The sequence below is a fragment of the Macaca thibetana genome, chromosome 2 (genome assembly GCF_024542745.1).
Source record: "Macaca thibetana thibetana isolate TM-01 chromosome 2, ASM2454274v1, whole genome shotgun sequence".
NCBI classification, from domain to species: Eukaryota; Metazoa; Chordata; class Mammalia; order Primates; family Cercopithecidae; genus Macaca; species Macaca thibetana.
Genome location: NC_065579.1, coordinates 99,603,574 through 99,619,926, shown reverse-complemented (window position 1 = coordinate 99,619,926; position 16,353 = coordinate 99,603,574). Strand labels below are relative to the sequence as shown.

General features: G+C 41.6%; 2 protein-coding genes across 4 annotated transcripts in view; one reads left to right on the top strand and one right to left on the bottom strand.

Moving 5' to 3' along the window:
• The window catches only part of LARS2 (leucyl-tRNA synthetase 2, mitochondrial), a 162,097-nt gene extending 158,175 nt beyond the window's left edge, over positions 1–3,922 (bottom strand). Inside the window, exons 1-2 of one of the 2 annotated variants that reach the window (XM_050780507.1) lie at positions 3,803–3,916; positions 968–1,044 (exon numbers count right to left, since the gene is read on the bottom strand). The gene's annotated coding sequence lies outside the window, so the exon portion shown is untranslated. Of the gene's footprint in view, positions 1–967; positions 1,045–3,802 lie in introns of both variants that reach the window. The other variant, XM_050780506.1, reaches the window with a different exon arrangement.
• Positions 1–16,353, top strand: part of KIAA1143 (KIAA1143 ortholog) — a 940,736-nt gene that overhangs the window by 285,214 nt on the left and 639,169 nt on the right. Inside the window, exon 1 of one of the 2 annotated variants that reach the window (XM_050780530.1) lies at positions 3,496–3,499. The exons of the other annotated variant lie outside the window; for it this stretch is intronic. The gene's annotated coding sequence lies outside the window, so the exon portion shown is untranslated. Of the gene's footprint in view, positions 1–3,495; positions 3,500–16,353 lie in introns of those variants that run through there. 2 annotated transcript variants of the gene reach the window in all.

Sequence of the window (16,353 nt, the reverse complement as noted above, 5' to 3'; positions counted from 1 at the left end):
TTCACAAATATTTAAGATATAAATGTTAGACTAAATAGCCTAAACTTTCTCCTTCTTGCATAATAGCATTCAAGAAGTGCTACAGTGAAAAAACAGATGAAAACAGATCTTTTCAAAACAAGACAGAAATAAAGAAACCTGGCACTCTAAGCTGATGTTCTTTGATTCTCTCAAAATTATTTCAACTTCTATTAGGATTTGGCCTGTTTCACAAAGGTACTGGAACACAAATGTTGCCAGGAAGGTCAATATGGGCTTATAACAGTGAGTGCCATGCTCGCATAAGATAGCAACATAATGTGGGCATCTTACAAGTTGGTCTGCCAAAGTCACTGACATTCTCACTGCATTAAACACCTCTTGTTTCTTTAGGGGTAGAATAAAGTATAGACTTTAAAACAAAATCTCCCTTAGGCGGGGGCAGTGGTTCACATCTGTAATCCCAGCATTCCGGGAGGCTGAGGCAAGTGGATCACCTGAGGTCAGGAGTTTGAGACAAACCTGGCCAACATGGCAAAATCCCTTCTCTACTAAAAATACAAAAATTAGCTGGGCATGCTGATGTGCACCTGTAATCCTAGCTACTTGGGTGGCTGAGGCAGAGGAATAACTTGAACCTGGGAGGCAAAGGTTGCAGTGAGCCGAGATCGCACCACCGCACTCTAGAGCCTGGGTGACAATGTGAGACTCCATCTCAAAAAAAAAAGAAAAAAGAAAAAAAGAAAAGAAAACTCTCTATTAGTTGGGCTTGGCTATTTTAAAGTACACAGATCTGATTATAGGTATTTGATCTATATGAAATTGGTTAAATGTTAGCAATTCCATATGACCGACCTAATATACATACATTTTTACACTTAAGGCAACTGCATATATTTTTAGGGCTTAGGTTTCTATAATTAGAACTCCCTAATTATATAGAAGTCACAGATTTTATGGTTCTCTTGCCAAGTCAATACTTTCATACCTTTGCAAGCCAAAGAACGCCGTTCAGCAGAAGACACATAGATGGGTGCTTGCCATTTCTCTCCTAGACAGCATCCCCTAAGAACACATAAGGAGTGTTCCGGGCTATCCTCTCAAACAGAAACCAAGGGGCACAACAAAATTATAAAATACAGTGACTTAAACTGCTCTGTCTACACAACAAGAATAAGCTTTCTAAAAATGTTTACATAATACCTGGCTCACTAATGACCTCTGCTTTGCTTAAATAAACCAGTGAACTAGAGAATCCTGAAACAGATCTGGGTATTTAAACGCATTTAAAGTTCATTTTTTTAAAAAAGCAGGAGCAGATTAGATAGTAATAGATTATTCGACAAAGAGGAGAAAAACTTAAAATTAGAGCTCCACCTCAAATCATAAACTGGAGTAAATCCCAGACAGATTAAATGTTTTTTATCTGTAGGTCTCGATCTGAAAAGCAGAAATAAGAAAAAATAAAATAAATAAGAATTTTTTTAAGTACCATAAAACAAAATAAAAATACAGATGAGTTTGTTTGTTTGTTTTTAGTCAAAGTCTCGCACTGTCGCAATGAGATCGTGCAATGGTGTGATCTTGGCTCACGGCAACCTCCGCCTCCTGGGTTTAAGCGATTCTCCTGCCTCAGCCTCTCGAGTAGCTGGGATTACAGGTACACGCCACCATGCCCGGCTAAGTTTTTGTATTTTTAGTAGAGACGGCGTTTCACTATGTTGGCCAGGCTGGTCTCAAACTCCTGACCTCGTGATCACTCTACCTCAGCCTCCCAAAGTGCTGGGATTACAGGCGTGAGCCACCGCACCTGGACCACAGATGAGTATTTAATAAATCTTAAGAGGATGCAGGATGTTCTGTCCTGAGTATAAAAACAACAAAATGTATAAAACAATGTATAAAAACAATGAAACAGGCCGGGCGTGGTGGCTCAAGCCTGTAATCCCAGCACTTTGGGAGGCCGAGACGGGCGGATCACGAGGTCAGGAGATCGAAACCATCCTGGCTAACACGGTGAAACCCCGTCTCTATTAAGAAATACAAAAGACTAGCCGGGCGAGGTGGCGGGCGCCTGTAGTCCCAGCTACTCGGGAGGCTGAGGCCAGAGAATGGCGTGAACCCGGGAGGCGGAGCTTGCAGTGAGCTGAGATCCGGCCACTGCACTCCAGCCTGGGCGACAGAGCGAGACTCCGTCTCAAAAAAAAAAAAACAAAAAAAAAAAAAATGAAACAATGAAAAAATTCACAAAGGAAAATATTAATAAATCTGATGCTAAAAATGTAAAATATCTGTATATCAAAACCATTAAGAACAGAATTGGAAAGCAAACAATTAGCTATGAGAAAATGTTCACCAAAACTGCAAAAACAAAAGGTTATTCTACTCCTTAGTTCATGTGTGAGAAAAGAAACACTAAAAATCAAATTTTAAAAATGGGCAAAGGAAAATAACAAAGATGACATATAAATGGTTAATAAAGAGGACATACAAATGGTTAATCTGAAAAAGATAAATTTTACAACTAATCAAATAAATGCAAATTAAAACAATGAAAGCTCAGTTACCAGATTGGCAAATGAAAAAGAAATATGCATTTTTTAAATAACTGCTGGTAGGAACATAAATTGATTCCACCTTTTTGGGGGAGTAATCTGATAACCTGTGTTAAGACTTTTTAAGAATAGTTCACATCTTTTGTGGTTAGGAGTCCCCAAGATCCCACTCAAATTCTAATCCCATAAGAGGACTCACAAGAATCAACATATAGTCACTATTCACGGCTGTGATTCATCACTGAACTTCCTAGGGTTCAGCCCTATTCCTTTCCCTTACTTCCCAGGCCTTGTTCTTGGCCACTCCAAGTACCCCTCCACCAAAGCCCTGATGGACTGCCTCTTATTGGCAGTGAGGAGCAGCCATTTTATTAAACGGCTGTGAGGATATGACGATGTGAAAGGTGTGGCTCATGTCTTATTATGATCAACTTGGCCCTTTTCTTCCTTAGCTCTGGCTCCTACAGTTCCGTCCCTAGATGCTTAGAATCTTGTCTCTTCTTCCACATCCTTCCAAAGAATCAATTCCCACTACTCCACCCCTCTTTAGAATCAACCCTGACCTCAATCTCAGTTGGAGCTTAAGGTTAAGGTTTTTGAGAATAGGAAGCGCCTGAGAATTGGACCAAAAATGAGATCATATATGGACAGAGAAGCCTAGAAGAGTAGGAGGCAGAAAAAGAAACAGAACACAGGGGAGAAGCACACAAGGGCATCTGTGCACAACACTCAAAAGAAAGTGCAAGAATGCACCTGGGAAAATTCATCTTAAAGAAACCAAGTTTTGTGAAAACAAGTAAGTATCTTGGATTTTGCAGCTACTAATTACCTGTGACCTCGGGCAGATTTCTTGTCTGGAACCTCATCTTTCTGAGGACCTCGGAGCCCTAACATGTGAAAACGACCTGTGGGCCCCAGAGAGGCAAGGGATGACCTTCAACTGGGTCTAAACCCCTAGTCCGGGGAGCAAAGATCCAAGGATGAACTGAGATAGGGGAGCAGTGGAGAGGGGAGCTTGAGTACAAAACTACGTGTATATGTGCATTTTTCTGGGAAAGAGTCCAGAGCTATCAATGGGGTCGGTGGCTCAAAGATCCTAAAGACCTGCATCTCAGATATTCTCAGTGTGGAAACTGCAACGTTCCAGGACCACCTAACTCAGCGCGCACCTTCCCTTCCTGCCCTCAGCAAGTCAGACTCTCCCGAGCCGGAGGAAGAAGAGACCGGGTCTCGTCTCTCATCTCGCTGCGCCCGATCCAGGGGTTTACCTGCTCACAGGCTCTGGCCTGCGGCTCCTCTACTCCTCGTTTTCCACCTTCAGGCGAGCACTGCCCTGCCACGCATCATGGGCGCCGCCATGTTGTCAAAACAACAACTTTATAGATAGCGTCCGCGGTCGACACAGACAAAAGGGGGCGGGACCGGGGAAGGAGAGAGAGCAACCCAGTCCTCGACTCCCAGCAGCCCGCCGGGTCGGGCGGGGCGTCTGCGCGTCGGCCCTGGGCTCCGCCCCGCCGGCCTCTGGCACGCCCTTCAGCCGCTCTGGCGTCGGCAAAGCTCTAGACGTGTGGGGCTCAAATTATGATAATTATAGCAGACGGATGAAAGCCGTTGATTTAGTAGCCTCAGAGTAAATTAGGCGGCAGCTGGTGAAAAGAGCCCTAGGATGTAGCCCAGACCTCAGGGTTCGAATCCCAGCGTAGCAACTACTGCCTCCTGGGCTTGGGCAGGTTTTGACCTCTTGATTCCTAATTGACCGCTTGATTAGTGAGGCACCTACTTCCACCATATTGCGTAATGCTCTAGCCCTGGGGCGGGGGGTGGAATTACCTGGTCAATAATAGGTTTGGGGTAAGGTACTTTTCTCACTTGGCAAGTGTGCTGGGAGTCAGGAAAACATGATGCCTTCCCTTTCCTAGAGGAGTTTGTATATCCCATGCCCGCACTGTAGCACACCCGGCAAGTGTTTCATGCTTGTAATAAATCAACAAATCAGTGAATTGCAAAGAACCAGTGGTGTTAGAGCATAATTTTCAAAAAGGTAAAACCGGTTTAAAGGAGAACTTGAAGAACTCATATATGTGGGGAGTCAAGAATACTGAAATGAATTTGCTAATTGTGCAAAATTGGTTAATATCCTATAGGACGGGAAAAAGTAATGTTTGGGAGCCATTTCTTTCTTACAGGCTTGAAATCGTATCTCTACCAAACAAAATTCATCACATGATTACAGTAGTCCCTCCTATTCTCATGAGACATGTTTCAAGACCTTCAGGGGACGCCTGAAACTGGGGCAGTACTGAACTCTATGTATACTGTTTTTCTTCCCTATGCGTACGTACCTATGATAAGGTTTAAATTGTAAATTAGACAACAGTAAAATATTAACAAAAATATCCAATAATAGAACAATTGTAACAATATGCAGTAATAAAAGTTATATGACTGTGGTCTCTCTCAGAATAGCTTATTGTACTGTCCTCACCCTTCTTATTGTGATCTGTCAGTCTGATAACCGAGATGGCTACTAAGTTGGGTAGCTATATAGCGTGTATATGCTGGACAAAGGAATCATTCACAATGGTTCACATCCCAGGCAGGATGTAGCAAGATTTCATCACACTACTCAGAATGGTATGCAACTTAAAACTTATGAATTATTTATTGCTGAAAATTTTCATTTAATAATTTCGGCCCTTGGTTGACCTCAGGTAACTGAAACCTCAGAAAGTGAAACTGAACATAAGGGGGACTACTGTATCCATATTCTACATTTTTATTTATTTATTTGGGACAGGGTCTCACTCTGTTGCCCAGGCTGGAGTGCAGTGGCATGATCTCATGTCACTGCAACCTCCACCTCCCGGGTTCAAGCAATTCTCCTGCCTCAGCCTCCTAAATAGCTGGGACTACAAGCGCACACCACCATGCCTGGCTAATTTTTGCATTTTTAGTAGAGAAGGAGTTTCACCATGTTGGCCAGGCTGCTCTTGAACTCCTGACTTCAAGTGATCCACCATGGCCTCCCAAAGTGCTGGGATTACAGGCATGAGCCACTGTGCCCGGTCTCATATTCCATAATTTAGCTTCTATTCTTACAGAGATGAACAATAGCTAGTTAACAGAAAGGCAAGCAAAGGTTTGCGCTCCTATAGCATCAGATAATCCCCCAATACTCCACTCAAGGGACATACAATATTCTCTTTTGCCCATTTCCATGTCTCTAACAAGGTTTCCTAATAGTTTAACATCCAAATACCTTGTTATTGCCTCACCTGGGAATTTGCTGGAAATGAGAAACTCAGTCTCTGCCCCAGACCTTCTGAATCAGACTCTGAATTTTAACAAGACCCCTAACTGATCCTAGACATATTCAGTTTGAAGACTCACTGTCCTAGAATGTGAGAGCTAGAAAAGATCTAGCTCCTTTCTAGTCCAATCTCCTCATTTTACAGATAAATCAACTGAGGCCCAAAAGAGCTGTCTTGCTCAGGTCATAAGATTTGTTATTCAAAACTGGATCTCCATCCTGGCAGAATAGTGCGCTTCTCAAGTTGCAGAACGGAAGATCATAAAGAGGTTAGAACTTCTAGTCCAATCCTCTTACTTCAAAGACAAGGACACTGAGGTCCAGAGGTTGGACATAGCTCGCCTAAGGTCACATATATAGTTGATGACAGAGCCAAGGTTCCAACCCAGGTCCCACTCTGAACACCAGACGCTTAATTTAAACTGATACCATGGAAACATTGGCTGGCATATTATCCTGCCACACTTGATGCAGTTTAGCCTTCAGGTATGTCACGTGCATCCATATATAACTAGAGTGCCCCTTTCTCTAATTTACCCAAAATACAGCTTCTAACCTTATTTTGGTTGAAAAATCTGTCTTTCCTATTTTGAATTACAGTTAACATTGACATTTCTAGAAGATTATTTCAACTAGAATTTTTCTAAAAGTCACTTACTTTACTGGAAAGTTACTATTTTTAGTTCAAAGAAGACAGTAGCATGAAAATAAATCCTTTTCACTCTTAAAGAGCTTGCTTGAATACATTATTAAATGAAACAGACAAGTTGCTGGGCTGTGTAGAATGTTACCTCTTTTTTTTTAATTTTTATTTTTTTTGAGACGGAGTCTCGCTCTGTCCCCCAGGCTGGAGTGCAGTGGTGTGATCTTGGCTCACTGTAAGCTCTGCCTCCTGGGTTCACGCCATTCTCCTGCCTCAGCCTCCTGAGTAGCTGGGACTACAGGCGCCCGCCACCATGCCCGACTAATTTTTTGTATTTTTAGTAGAGACGGGGTTTCACCGTGGTCTCGATCTCCTGACCTTGTGATCCGCCTGCCTCGGCCTCCCAATGTGCTGGGATTACAGGCGTGAGCCACCATGCCCGGCTTCGTTTTTTTGTTTTTTAAAAAGGGAAAGGAAGTAAAAGAAAGGCATTTGTTAGTATATGCATAGGAAGAAATATAAAAAACTATATCCCAAACTATTTCCTGTGATGATCTCTAGGGACAGTAGGATTTTATGGACCTTTCTATTAACAATGTTTCTGTATTCTTTTTACTTTTTCTATTAGCTGTATGGGGTTGAATAATGCCCCCCAAAGATATCCAGGTTCTACTCCCTGGAACCTGCGAATGTCACCTTATATAGCAAAAGAGATTTGGCACATGTGATTACATTAAGGATCTTGAGATAGGGAGATTATCCTGGATTAGCCAGGTGGCCCTAAATGCAATCACAAGGGTCCTTATAAGAGGGAGGCAGAGAGAAATTTGAGAGAGAAGAGGCAAAATGACCACTAAAACAAGATACTACAATGCTGTTTTAGAAGATGAAGGAAAGGACCATGAGCCAAAGAATGTAAAGAGTGCAGCTCATGCAGTTGAAGATAAAAAAGGCAGGAATACAAATTTTTCTCATGTGATCCAGCAACTCTAGTTCTGGGTAGATATTCAAAAGGTTTGAAAGTAGGGCCTCAAAGAGATATTTGTACACCCATGTTTATAGCAGCATTGTTCACTACAGCAAAAAGGTATAAGTAACAAAAGTGTCCATCCACAGCTAAATGTATAAAAGAAAATGGTATATACATTCAATGGAATGTTATTCAGCCTTTAAGGAAGGAAATTCTGACACACACTATACATAGATGAATCACATGCTCAGTGAAATAAGGTGATCATTGAAGGACAAATATTGTATGATTCCTCTTATATAAGGTATTTAGAGCAGTCAAATTCTAAGATGGAAAGCAGAACGGCGGTTGCCAGAGGATAGGGTAATGGGGAGGGAATGGGAAGTTATTATTTAAGGGGTACAGAGTTCCAGTTTGGGAAGATAAAAAGAGTTCTGGGATGGAAGGTGGGGATGTTGGCACAACAACGTGAATGTACTTAATGCCACTGAACTGTACATTTAAAAATTGTTAAAATGATAAATGTCATTATATATATATTTTACCATAATTTAAAAAAACAAAAGAAAATCGGCTGGGTGTGGTGGCTCATTCCTGTAATCCCAGCACTTTGGGAGGCCAAGGCGGGTGGATCACTTGAGGTCAGGAGTTTGACACCAGCCTGGCCAACATGGTGAAACCCTATCTCTACTAAAATACAAAAGTATCCAGGCATAGTGGTGCACACCTGTAATCTCAGCTACTTGGGAGGCTGAGGCAGGAGAATTGCTTGAACCAGAGAGGCAGAGGTTGCAGTGAGCTGGGATCGCATCATTGCACTCCAGCGTGGGCAACAAGAGCAAAACTCCATTTCAAAACTAAAAAGAAAATAGATTATCTCCTAGAGCCCCCACATGGAGTGAGTCCCTGCCAACACCTTGATTTCTGCCCAGTGAAACTGATTTGGGATTCTCTTACATCCAGACTTGTAAGAGGATAAATGCGTTTTTTTCTTTTTTTTTTTAAGCCACCAAGTTAGTGGTAATTTGTTATAGCAGCCATAAGAAACTAATACAGATTCTGTATTAGTTGGGGATTAGTTTTCTAGGATGAGTTTGTATTGGTTTTGGAATTTTGTATCCCAAAAAGAGTGTAAAAGTTTCTTCATTAAATAAAGGAACTGATACCCATCGCTGTTTGCTTAATTTTATGCCTTTCAGAGTGTTGTTTGTTATTAACACTCTAACTTATGGATCTTCAGAAATATTTTTACTTGCCACTGTCCCATTAAAGGAGCTTGGCTCTCCAGAGTCACACCCATAACACTATTTGTCCCCCACGGCCAGGACTCAACTTGAAGGGCAAGTCAGAGTCAAACAATACTAGAGACCATAAACAGTCCCCAAAGAGGAGAGCCTTCTTCACATTTGATAAAAGTTGTAATAGCTGTGATAGTGGGCATCCTTGTCTTATTCCATGAGTTCCTCACTTAAATGGGGTTGCCTCTAATGTTCTACCTTTAAATATGACGCTTGCTTTAAGTTCTTCTTAAATACTCTTTGTAGTATCCCACCTCTAAGATAGCCTCCAGTGAGCTTCACCTGCTGGTATTCTTGCCCTTGTGTAGTTTCTTCCCACATTGTACCACAGTTAGTATGACCAATAAAATACAGCAGTATGTCACTTTCTAGATTAGGTTATAAGAGATATTGCATCTTCTATCTAGGTCATTCTCACCATGTGTGTCTTGCATCACTTACCCTGGGGGTAAGCCACATCATTAGCCTATAGAAAGGGCTATATGCTAAGGAAATGAAGCCATCTGCCAACAGCCAGGTCCGTGTATAATGGACCCTCCAATCCCGTGTAGTCTTCAAAGACAGCAGCCCCAGATAACAGCTTGACTGAGACCCTTGGAGACCCTGAGGCAGAACCACTCAGCTAAGCCATTCCCAGAAGCTATGTGAGATTATGTTTGTAGTTTTAAGCTGCTATGTTTAGAGGATAATTTGTTTCTCAGAAACAGATAAAAAAAATAGTCTTTATCACACTGAGAGAGTTTCCTTCTATTACCTAGTCTAGGATCCAGCCTATGGACATTTTGTACTAAATTATTATGTCTCCTTTGTCTCCTGCAAGCTGGGACAGCCTCTCTCTCTTTTTTGCCTTTCATGACTTGACACTTCTGAAGAGATGTACTAATCAAGTATTTTGTAGAATGTTCCTCTTGCTTTATTCAGGTTTTGTATTTTTTCAACAATACTGTGGAAGTGAAGGCAGTGCCCTTCTTGGGTGCCTTTAAAAGGAATAGAAAATGCATTAATCTGGGTGCAGTGGCTGATGCCTGTAATGCCAACACTTTGGGAGGCCAAGGTGGAAGGATTGGTTGAGCCCAGGAGTTTGAGACCAGCCTAGTCAACCTAGCAAGACCTTGTCTTTACAAAAAACTTTAAAAAAAATTAGCCAGGCAGGATGTTGCATGCCTGTGGTCCCAGCTACTTGGGAGGCTGGGGTGGGAGGATAGCTGAAGGCCAGGAGTTTGAGGCTGCAGTGAGCCATGACTGCCCTGCTGCACTCCAGCCTGGGCTACAGAGTGAGACCCAGGCTCAAAAAAAAAAAAAAAGAAAGAAAGAAAAAGAAAAAGAAAGAAAGCAAAGAAAAATGAAAAAGAAAATGCATGAATACATTTGTAAGAAGGTGGAGATAATCAAATAAAAGGAGAAACTGACGACGCAGGAAAGGGAAGAAGTAACTGGAGGAGAGAAGTCTGTGAAAAGGTAAGAATCTCTGAAAAAATGCTAAGCTCGTTGAGGTGGACTTTAATATTTTATTCTTTGTATTAAGACACTGAAGTTTTTACAACAGACAGGTATTACTTTTGTGATTAAAAACAATAAATATATTCATCATGATGGGTGGGAGGCAGGACTAGATTGCAGCTCCAACTGGGATGGACAGAGCAGCATGTGGAAGCTTGCATAGTGAATTTTAGCTCCAGAATGACTGCAAGAACAAACCTGGAATCCCGAGAGGACCCACAGACCCTCTGAAGTAAACGGACTGCTCCTTCGGGACATGGGAGACATTCCAAATACTGTGAGTGCCCAAACTGCTGAAGTGGGAAGCGGAGATCCTCTGCTCCCGACCACACACCCCCACTGGAGAAATCGAAGGTCTGGTTTGTGGGAGAAATTTCCGACCTTACCTGGAGCTGAGTCAATTTAGAGAGCCAAGCAAAATAAAGAGGTAGAAGAAACAGCAGGAAAGGCCCTAGGAGCTCACTGGGTCCCCAAGCAGGCCATTCCTGCCTGGCACCACAGGGATCCTTCAGGAGGGTGGCCAGAGGCACCAGGGAAAATGCCACAGGGAGAAGGAAATCTCCAGCTTAACTTTGTAATAATTTAAACTAGGTGAGAAGCCTCCTGGCCAGAACTCAGGGGAGGGTGTGAATCTGGTGTGCAGACGCCACAGGTGGGGGAAAAACCAAAGCCCTTTTCTTTCACAGCTTTGGTTTTTGGAGGTGGATAGCCTGGGGCAAGTTCTCAAGCCCTGCTCACCCACTGCCTGGAAACAGACTCAGGGCTGTTAGCAGGGGCACAGTGAGAGTGACACAGACCCTTCAGATTGCATGGGAGCTGGGTGAGGCCTGTGACTGTCGGCTTTCCCCCACTTCCCTGACAATCTGCGTGACTCAGCAGAGGCAGCCATATTCCTCCTAGGTACACAACTCCACTGACCTGGGAACCTCACTCCCATCCCCCACAGCAGCTGCAGCAAGACCTGCCCAAGGAGACTCTGAGCTCAGACACTCTTAGCCCTGCCCCTAGCTGATGGGCCTTCCCTATCCACCCTGGTAGCTGAAGACAAAAGGCATATAATCTTGGGAGTTCCAGGGCCCGCTCCTTTCCATACTACCACAGCTGATGCTCTCTGGAAAGTGCCACCTCCTGGCAGGAGGTCAACCAGCACAAAAATAGAACATTAAACGGCCAAAACTAAGAACCGTCACAGAGTCATTTCATCCCGCTGCCACCTCCACCAGAACAGGTGCTGGTATCCATGGCTGAGAGACCCATAGATGGTTCACATCACAGGACTCTGTGCAGACAACCCCCAATATCAGTCTGGAGCCAGGTAGATTTGCTGGGTGGCTAGGCCCAGAAGAGAGATAACAATCACTGCATCTTGGCTCATAGGAAGCCACATCCATAGGAGTAGGGGGAGAGTATTACGTCAAGGGAACACGTTGTGGGACAAAAGAACCTAAACGACAGCCTTCAGCCCTAGACCTTCCCTCTGACAGAGCCTACCCAAATGAGAAGGAGCGAGAAAACTGGATCTGGTGATATGACAAAACAAGGCTCTTTAACAACCCCCTCCCCCCACAAAAAAAAAATCACACTAGCTCACCAGCAATGGATCCAAACCAAGGAGAAATCCCCAATTTACCTGAAAAAGAATCTAGGAGGTTAGTTATTAAGCTAATTGGGGAGGAACCAGAGAAAGACAAAGCCCAATGGAAGGAAATCCAAAAAACAATGCAAGGAGGAAATAGATACCATAAATAAAAAACAATCAAAACTTCAGGAAACATTGGACACACTTGTAGAAATGTAAAATGCTCTGGAAAGTCTCAGCAATAGAATTTAACAAGTAGAAGAAAGAAATTCAGAGCTCTAAGACAAGGTCTTCGAATAAACCCAATCCAACACAGACAAAAAAGAATAAGAAAATATGAACCAAGTCTCCACGAAGTCTGGGATTGTGTTAAACAACCAAACTTAAGAATAATCAGTGTTCCTGAAGAAGAGAAATCTAAAAGCCTGGAAAACACATTTGTGGAAATAATCAAGGAAAACTTCCCTGGCCTTGCTAGAGACCTAGACATCCAAATACAAGAAGCACAAAGAACACTTGGGAAATTCATCACAAAAAGATCATCACCTAGGCACATTGTCATCAGGCTATCTAAAGTTAAGACGAAGGAAAGAATCTTAAGAGCTGTGAGATAAAAGCACCAGGTAACCTATAAAGGAAAATCTATCAGATTAACAGAAGATTTCTTAGCAGACACCCTATAAGCTAGAAAGGATAGGGCCCTATCTTCAGTCTCCTCAAACAAAACAATTATCAGCCAAGAATTTTGTATCCAGTGAAACTAAGCATCATATATAAAGGAAAGATACAACCTTTTTCAGACAAACAAATGCTGAGAGAATTCATCACTACCAAGTCGCTACTACAGGAACTGCTAAAAAGAGCTCTAAATCTTGAAACAAATCCTGGAAACACATCAAAACAGAACCTCTCTAAAGCATAAATTACATGGGACCTATAAAACAAAAATAGAATTTAAAAAGCAAAAACAAAAGACAAAAAAACCAAGGTACACAGGCCACAGATAGCTCAATGACTGGAATGGTAACTCACATTTCAATACTAACATTGAATGTAAATGGCCTAAATTCTCCACTTAAAAGACACAGACCTGGCCAGGTACAGTGGCTTACGCCTGTAATCCCAGCACTTTGGGAGCCCAAGGCAGGAGGGTCACTTGAAGCCAGGAGTTTGAGACTGGCCTGGCCAACATGTTGAAACCGCATCCCTACTAAAAATACAAAAGTTAGCCAGGCGAGCTGGCATGCACCTGTAATCCTAGCTACTTGGGAGGCTGAGGCAGGATAATTGCTTGAATCTGGAAGGCAGAGGCTGCAGTGACCCGAGACTGTGCCACTACACTCCAACCTGGGTGACAGAGTGAGACTCTGTCTCAAAAAAAAAAAAAGAAAGAAAGAAAAAAGAAAAGATACAGAAATGCAGAATGGATAAGAACTCACCAGTAAACTATCTGCTGCCTTCAGGAGACTCATCTAATACATAAGGACTCATAAACTTAAAATAAAGGGATGGAAAAAGGCATTTTATGCAAATGGACACCAAAGTGTACAGGGGGAGCTATTCTCATATCAGGCAAAACAAACTTTAAAGCAACAGCAGTTAAAAGAGACAAAGAGGGACATTATATAATGGTAAAAGGCCATGTCCAACAGGAAAATATCACAATATTAAACATATATGCACCTAACACTGGAGCTCCCAAATTTACAAAACAATTACTAAATAGACCTAAAAAATGAGATAGACAACAACACAATAATAGTGGGGGACTTTAATACTCCACTAACAGCACTAAACAGGTCATCAAGACAGAAAGTCAACAAAGAAACAGTGGATTTAAAGTATACCTTGGAACAAATGGACTTAACATATATATACAGAACATTTCATCCAACAACTTCAGAATATACATTCTATTCAACAGCACGTGGAACTTTTTCCAAGATAAACCATATGATAGGCCATAAAACGAGCTTCAATAAACTTACAAAAATTGAAATTATATGGAGCACTTTCAGACCACAGTGGAACAAAACTGGAAATCAACTCCAAAAGGAACCTTTAAAACCAGGCAAATACATGGAAAAGAAATAACCTGCTCCTGAATGAGCATTGGGTCAAAAACGAAATCAAGATGGAAATTTAAAAATTCTTCAAACTGAACAACAATAATGACACAACCTATCAAAACCTCTGGGATACAGCAAAGGTGGGCCAAGAGGAAAGTTATTAGCCCTAAACGCCTACATCAAAAAGACTGAAAGACCACACACTGACATTCTAAGGACACACCCCAAGGAACTAGAGAAACAAGAACAAACCAAACTCGTACCAAGCAGCAGAAAGGAAATAACCAAGACCAGCGCAGAACTAAATGAAATTGAAACAAACAAACAAAACCACAAAAGATAAATGAAATTAAAAGCTGGTTCTTTGAAAAGATAAAGTTGATAGACCACAAGCAAGATTAAGATTAACAAAGAAAAGAAGAGAGAATATCCAAAAAACCTCATTAACAAATGAAACGGGAGATATTACAACAGACACCACTGAAATACAAAAGATCATTTAAGGCTACTATGAACAACTTTACACACATAAAGTAGAAAACCTAGAAGAGACGGATAAATTCCTGAAAACATACAGCCCTCCTAGTTTAAATCAGGAAGAATTAGATAGCCTGAACAGACCAGTAACAAGCAGCGAGATTGAAATGGTAATTTACAATTTTTACAAAAAAAAAGTCCAGGACCAGATGGATTCACAGCAGAATTCTACCAGACATTTAAAGAAGAATTGGTGCCTATCCTTTTGACACTATTCCACAAGATAGAGAAAAAGGGAACCCTCCCTAATTCATTCTATGAAGCCAGCATCACCCTAATACCAAAACCAGGAAAAGACATAACCGAAAAAGAAAACTAGAGTTCGATATCGTTGATGAACATAGAGGCAAAAATCCTTTCCAAAATACTAGCAAACCAAATCCAACAACATATGAAAAAGATAAACCACCATAATTAAGTGGATTTCATACCAGGGATGCAGAAATGGTTTCACATATGCAAGTCAATAAATGTGATACACCACATAAACAGAATTAAAAACAAAAATCACATGATCATCTCAATAGATGCAGAAAAAGCATTCAGCAAAATCCAGCATCCCTTTATGATGAAAATTCTCAGCAAAATCGGCATATGGAGACATGCCTATTACATATAATGTAGTAAAAACCATCTATGCCACAGTCAATGTAATACTGAATGGGGAAAAGTGGAAAGCATTCCCTCTGAGAACTGGAACAAGACAAGGATGCCCACTCTTACCACTCCTCTTCAACATAATACTGGAAGTCCTAGCCAGAGCAATCAGACAAGAGAAATAAATAAAGGGCATTCAAATTGGTAAAGAGGAAGTCAAATTATCACCGTTTGCTGACCACATGATCATTTACCTCGAAAATCCAAAAGACGGCCGGGCACGGTGGTTCATGCCTGTAATCCCAGTACTTTGGGAGTCTGAGGTGGATGGATCACAAGGTCAGAAGTTCGAGACCAGCCTGGCCAATATGGGGCAATCCTGTCTCTACTAAAAATACAAAAATTAGCCAGGCATGGTGGTGGGCACCTGTAGCCTTAGCTACTCGGGAGGCTGAGGCAGGAGAGAACTGCTTGAACCAGGGAGGCGGAGGTTGCAGTGAGCCAAGATTGCGTCACTGCACTCCAGCCTGGGCAACAGAGTGAGACTCTGTCTCAAAAAAAAAAAAAAAAAAAAAAGATAAAAGAAAGAAAAAAAAGAAAAGAAAACCCTCAGGACTCCTCCAGAAAGCTCCTAGAACTGATAAAAGAACTTAGCAAAGTTTCCAGATACAAGGTTAATGTACACAAATCAAAACTCTTCTATACATCAATAGCAACCAAGTGGAGAATCAAATCAAGACCTCAACCCCTTTTATGATAACTGCAAAAAATAAAATAAAATAAAATAAAATACTTAAGGAATAATACCTAACCAAGGAGGTAAAAGACCTCTGTAAAGAAAACTACAAAACACTGCTGAAAGAAATCATAGATGACACAAACAAATGGAAATACGTTGCATGCTCATGGATGAGTAGAATCAATATTGTGAAAATGACCATACTGCCAAAAGCAGTCTACAAATTCAACAAAATGCTCATCAAAATACCACCATCATTCTTCACAGAATTAGAAAAAATAATTCTAAAATTCATATGGAATCAAAAAAGAGCCTGCATAGCCAAAGCAAGACTAAGGAAAAAGAACAAATCTGGAGGCATTGCACTACCTGATTTCAAACTATACTATAAGGCCATGGTCACCAAAACAGCATGGTACTGGTATAAAAATAGGCACATAGACCAATGGAACAGAATATGGAACCCAGAAATAAACCCAAATACTTACAGCCAATTGATCTTTGACAAAGCAAACAAAAACATAAAGTGGGGAAAGGACACCCTTTTCAACAAATGGCGCTGGGATAATTGGCTAAC